Here is a 6,980-nt window from a genome sequence, read left to right on the forward strand (position 1 = left end):
GGCAGCCCAGCTCCAGGTTGAGCTGTTGTTCACAATCTTAGCTGTAGAGGGCGCAGCTCACTGGCTCATGTGGGAATTGAACTGGCGACGTCGTCATTAGGAGAAGGGTGCTCCAACCACCTGAGCCACCGGGCCGGCCCCAATTTCATTCTTATACCAGCCAGAAGAACCCAGAAGAGTAAAGGAGACACTTTTCCTCCCCACCACCACTAAATGGAAAAGTTAGCTAAATAGTTTCCATTACAATCATTGCAGTATGCACCCATGCATGTATATGCGGGCGCGCGCGCACACACACACACACACACACACACACACACTTCTCTCTTGTCCTAGAATGATCTTTGGTTTTAACTGAGTTCCTATATATGACTCTAGCAACTTAGGAATTAAGTTAAACAAGTCAATTCATTTGAAAATATAACTTTAAACATTACATGGACAAATGTATTTATTGAAGAATACATATGTGCAAAATTAGGGCATGAAAATCCCCTACAATGCCACCACATGGATTGCATTCATACCTATTCATTATTTGGCACTCTGACATTTTAACTTCTTTATAAGCTACCAGATATTACAATATAGCATAATATTAAGAGCCTGAGTCTTGGCATTTGGTAGACCTCGTTTTGAATTTTTGGACAAGTCACTTATTCTGATCATCAATTTTCTCATTTGCAATATAGGGAAATAATGTCTATTTGATGCCCTAGTGTTTTGGTGAGGAGTAAATGAAATACAGTGATACCTTGGTTTTCGAACGTAATCCGTTCCAAAAGACCGTTCAAGTTCTGAAACGTTCGAAAACTGAGGCACGGTTTCCCCAGAGAAAGTAAAGCAAAATGGATTAATCCGTTCCAGACCTTTAAAATCAACCCCTAAAACTGCAAATTTAACATGAATTTTACTAGCTAATGACACCACAGATCCATAAAATTTACGGCATTCGTAAACCGAAATGTTCGTCAATGGAGACATTCAAAAACCGAGGTACCACTGTAATGCAAATAAGACAAATAGCATAAAATAAATAATTAATAAATGATGTAGTATTTCTTAGTGTATTACATATCTCAATTTATTTAACTAGTCCAAAGTCAATCAAACCAACACTTAAATCACTTTCAATTTCCTCAATATCAGAAGCAAATCATATGATAAATACCCTTGCACATTTATAGGTGCCTACTTGTGCAATGATTTTTATAGAATATATTATGGGAGTAAACTTCCTGTGTCGTAGGGTACGATCATTTTTAATAAATGACTTTTTGCTTCATGAGTCTGTAGAATGAGTGTACCAATTTACACTACTAGCAGCAGGGTATGAGAGTGCTTACTTCCCATGATTTCATCACCATTGAATACTTAGCATTAAAAACCCTGCCAGGGGCAGCCAGATGGCTCAGTTGGTTGGAGCGCGAGTTCTTAACAACAGGGTTGCCAGTTCGGTTCCCAAATGGGCCAGCGAGCTGCGCCCTCCACAACTAGATTGAAGGACAACGACTTGGAGCTGATGGGCCCTGGGAAAACACACTGATCCCCGATATTCCACAATGAAAAATTAAACAAAAAAACAAAAATCCCCTGCCAATTCTGTAGGGGAGAGGGGATGTAACTTTTATTTCAATTTGTATTTTTATTGCTAGTGAGATTTGTTGACCATGTGTGTTTCTTATTTTGTATCTACATGTTACATCTTTCATCCGTTTTTCTTGCTATGTGAGCTTATTTCAACTACACACGTCTTTCATGTATTAAAGTGGTATGCTTTTGACTTCCAATTTCATTGCAAAATTTCTCTAACCTTGTTGTTTTACTTGTAATTATGGTATATTTCATGGACCGAGGTGTTAATACACTGTTTTGTGCTGGTCTCAGCCTATCAATAACCAATGTTGTGGCTGGACCAGCCCTTGTGGTTCTCATTTTGATTGCAAGACGCCCTTCAGCAATAACTGTCAGGAAACTTTGAAAAGATACAGGTTTATTACTTACAAGACTTAGAAGTTACACAGCACACCTGGGGCCACACAGCGAGGCAGTGGGTAGAGAAAGAAATGAAGGCCTGGGGTTTTGCTTCTTTGGGGGTTGAGGGCAGGAGCTAGTGTTTTGAGGGCTCACTCATTATCGGTTAATTTAAAACTTAACAGTGGGAATTTAAAACGTAGAAAGAGAAAAAGAACAGAAACAGAAAACAAGCTGTCCAAATGTCTGTCCAGTTCTTGAAATCAACCAAGATCTCTGAAACAAAGGAGCCTCAGTGAGGTGAAGTGGCCTGGCCCTTCATCTAGTCGTGTGGCTGGAAATGTGTTTATTCGAAATAGCCTTTTTTGAAATGGATGCCTCTTTGAAATGGATACCATGGCAATCAACGCTTAAGTCAGACACTTGCATTAAAAAAACCACACACACACGCCAAAAAACCTTATTAGGGCTTACCTTACATGCGTTTGAGTAAATTTTTAAAAACTGTTTGGATAATTGTATTGATATCAGAAAGAAACAGTCTACGGATTTCCATTTGCTATAATTTGCAATATCTCCTACACAATTTTCCCTTATATACTGGGAATATTATACGTCAAAACAGAACCTACATAATACCGTAGACTTGTATTGCCTTCCATCTATTATATTTTTTCTAATGACTAAATGAACAATTTAATTAAAATATGGCTGCTGGCTCATCATTCTTGTCATTAACACATCATCAAGGTCAGTTAAATACCAAGGGATAGTCTTCCAAAGACCAAGGTATTTATCACAAACCTCATCATAATTGAATCTGGCCCTGACAACACCGACACTTGACTCCTAACCACCAGCTACATTGGCATTGCCCTATGGTACATCTAAAATTATAATTTTTCAACCATGATTCATTCAGTCATTCTTTCAGCAAACAAACACCGAGCTCCTACGGATCCAAGCACTATGCCAGTCACTAAATTAAAGTAAGAAGGCAAGAAAAGACTCTGACTTCATAGAGCTTCTTGTGTTTTCCAGGTATATGCATTTCATAGATGAACTTTGTTTAAAGATTAAAAATAAAAACAAAAGAATGTGAAACAGTTCTTGTATTAATAAAAGGCCTTGTTTAAATTGCATTCACTATATACCAACTGATAATACTTATTTTATATGCATATATATTAACTCATTTCATCTTCCCAACAACCTTAAGATGTAGGTAGTATTTAACTATTTCCATTTTACAGATGTGGAAGCTAAAGCATAGAAAAACGAAGTGACTTCTTCAGTGTCATACAGCTGGAAAGCAGAGAGACTGAGTTTCAAACTCAGTGAATCTGGCTCCTGAGTTCATACTTTTAACTATGGTTCCAGACTACCTTTGGACTATGATGAAATGTTTGCCTACTTTCATACAATATATTTTATGTATTTATTTGATGACTTTAAGCATTGAAAAATTTACAATTTTAAAACATGGCATTATAATACTTCAGAGTTGATTTAATATGGAACACATGAATAAAATATCAATTCTCTTCATTTCCTGTGCTTTGATTGAAAGGATTCTCTGCTACAGCACTTCTTCAAAGTACCTTTAATGATTTTACTTTGGAATACCTATAGCGATCCCTCCATATCTCACTCTAATGTCCATAGCTTCCTTAACTTTTCAGAACATATATGAAAACAAGGATGTAAACAAACAAACAAATGCCTTCAGTAGTCCAAATAGATGTCATAAGTTTATTCATGAGGAAGGATTCCAGGCTCTCACTCAGACCTAGTTGAACTTTAGACAGAATTATAATAAGCTTTAATAAGCTGCAGCAGATCGAAAGTAGAAGGGGGTTATAAAGAGAGGATTTTGACAGCCTGACTAGAATGAATAATACAGGAAAACTATAAATATGTCATGCAAAAAAGTTAAAAATATTTCCTAAGGCTACTTAGTGTCGGGATAAACCATCATTGTGTAATAACCGAGAAAAACGATTGAAGTTTATAATGATAGACCACAATCATTAATAAAATGTTTGAGTTCAGTCAATTTTGTTCCAAAAAATCAGTGGACTTCCACTAACAATGATATATGATGAAAAACATGTGTTGATGATAATGTGATAAAAGGAGTATTCTCATATAAAGTACAACATTTCTGTCAGGCAATTTGTCAATATTTATCAAAAGCACTAGTGTTCTCTTACCCAGTTTTCTTTTTTTTAAAAAAAAGATTTTATTGGGGAAGGGGAACAGGACTGTATTGGGGAACAGTGTGTACTTCCAGGACTTTTTTCCAAGTCAAGTTGTTGTGCTTTCAGTCTTAGTTGTGGAGGGCGCAGCTCAGCTCCAGGTCCAGTTGCCGTTGTTAGTTGCGGGGGGCGGAGCCCACCATCCCTTGTGGGAGTCGAGGAATCGAACCGGCAACCTTGTGGTTGAGAGCTCACTGGCCCATGTGGGAATTGAACCGGCAGCCTTGGGAGTTAGGAGCGCGGAGCTCCAACCACCTGAGCCACCGGGCCAGCCCCAGTTTTCTTTGTTATGAAAGTTTTTATGAAGGAAAATTCAATTTTTTCTTAGTAATTTTAGTACTTTCTAGGTTTTCTGATTTTACCTGATACTGTTTTTTTTTCTTTTTTACTTAACTTCATGATTCAAAGAGTTAATTTTTTTTTTTTAATGAAAAAAGAAATAGCTATAAGCCTCATCTGCTGTCTTGAAGTTATTTGGTATGACAAGGTCTGTAGCTGTAGATTTATATGTGAGACTGTGATTGACAAGGGCTAGTTAAATTTAGTTCTCCAGTAATCTTGGGCTCATGATGGAAAATATCTTGTTGCGAACTAATTTCCTGGAAATGTCATCACAGACTTGTGTGATGCATCATCTCCTGATGATGCTTTTTTTTTTTTTTTGCTGTGGTGCTCTCAATCAGGAATGCTCTCTCTGAACTTCCATCTCCATACATTTCTGTCTATCAGAATCCTGCTCATTATTATTCAAAACCCAGCTCCAATGCCATCTTCTCCATCTAGCCTTTCCTAGCCCATCCAGTGAGGCAAAATTGTGCTCGGGCACCTGATTTTGAATTCTGGCTCTGCTGCCTACCAGTTGTGTGACATTGAACAAATGACTTCGTTGCTCAGATCCTCAATTTCTTTATTGGTCAGATGTGACTAATTTAAGGCCCTGCCTTATAGAATTGTTGGGAGGATTAAATAAGATTGCTTCAGACAGGTATAAATAATTGATAAGAGTACTCTAAATTTATACCACATCCAGCGTTCAAATGGACTAAGGGAAGCAATTTTGAGATCCAACTTTTGACACTTATTTTGACGCTAATGTAGACAAGGAGGCTGAGACCTGGCAACACAATTATGTGCATTTGGTGAATGTCTCAGGGTGAGATCTTTTTTTTAAAACTGGGGAACAGTAGTGTGTTTTTCCCAGGACTCATCAGCTCCATCCAACTCAAGTTGTTGTCCTTTCTATCTTGGTTGTGGAGGGCACAGCTCAGCTCCACATCCAGTTGCCATTGTTAGTTGCAGGGGGCACAGCCCACCATCCCTTGCGGGAGTCGAACCGGCAACCTTGCGGTTGAGAGCCCGCGCTCCAACCAACTGAGCCATCTGGCCGCCCAGGAGCTGAGTGGCAGCTCATTGATTTCATTCTAGTTGAGGACGGTGCAGCTCACTGGCCCATGTGGGAATCGAACCGGCAGCCCTGTTGCCCAGAGTTCACGCTCTAACCAACTGAGCCACCCGTCTGCCCCTCAGGATGAGTTCTTATTGGAAAACTCTATCACAGAATTACACAAGAATGTGCCGTTTTATTAGAATAAATAAATAGGAGGCCCATTCAGTGCACCTCAGTCTACATGTTTACAAACGATGATGGAGATCATGCAAATAATGGATGAGAAGGATAACAGAAGAGAAAACCTTCAAAAGTACAGTCCTTTCACAACCTTCTTACTGGCCACCATTCATGTTGACTTCATGGGTCCTTTCTACAGGCCACAGTTTATATTGACTCCATGAGTTGTGCTAAGCAAAGTGACATTTCATTCAGCTGACTGAAGAATCTAATCATGTGCAATGTTTCAAATCAAAGTTATATCATTTACCTCTTTTGGGGTGGAAAATTGTTCTTGTAAAAGATGGCTGAAGAATACTGAAAACTGTCTTTGTCAAAATATCTCGCTGGTCTTTTTTTAGTTCTATTGCTACTTTCCCTCCCCCTGCTAAACCCCACACACCTTTCCGCATGCTTGGCTGGGTGAGCTAAGGATGAGTCAAAAGTAGAACTAAATTGCTCTGCTTAACAGAAATAAAGGAGATTTGGAGAATGGGAAACTGTGTGGATGAGGGAAGGAAGAGATCAAGGACGAGACAGGGAAGGCTGGTAATACGATCAGATGCTGTATTCTAAAAATGAATCAATAAAAAGAACCTTTGGAAATTCTCCATTGGAAAAAACAATGATCAAAGGACTTTTATGAGTAGAGATATTACTTTTAAATAGTACATATTTTATTGTTTTTCTCTAGCATGTACAAAATCTCTACTGTCCCAGATTTTAACAGAATGCACATAACCTTTACTTAGTGATACTTAAAGAAGTAAAAGGATCTGAGTTGTGTCCATTAGAGTATTACTATAGGAGGATAAATCCAAAGGGCCAACAACCATGGGCCCCCAGGTTCAGGGAGATAAGGTCATCTACTCAGATTTTGAAGTAATAGACCCTTCACTTAATCCCAGAGCCCTGGACTCAAAATTCCTCATTCTTTTTACTACCACACTGTCTTGTTAGGAAATTGTCCTTCCCACGACCTCTAGCAGCACTTTCCATCCAAACACTCCATTTTCCCTCAGCATTTATAGCCATACTAATTCTAATAGTTAACTTTGCATGGGTAGAAAGTAGATCTCTCCTATTAGATTATAATCTCCATGAAGCCTTCCTTCCTTGGTATCCCACAATGCACCCTTCAG

Source organism: Rhinolophus ferrumequinum, chromosome X (genome assembly GCF_004115265.2).
Source record: "Rhinolophus ferrumequinum isolate MPI-CBG mRhiFer1 chromosome X, mRhiFer1_v1.p, whole genome shotgun sequence".
Taxonomy (NCBI): Eukaryota; Metazoa; Chordata; class Mammalia; order Chiroptera; family Rhinolophidae; genus Rhinolophus; species Rhinolophus ferrumequinum.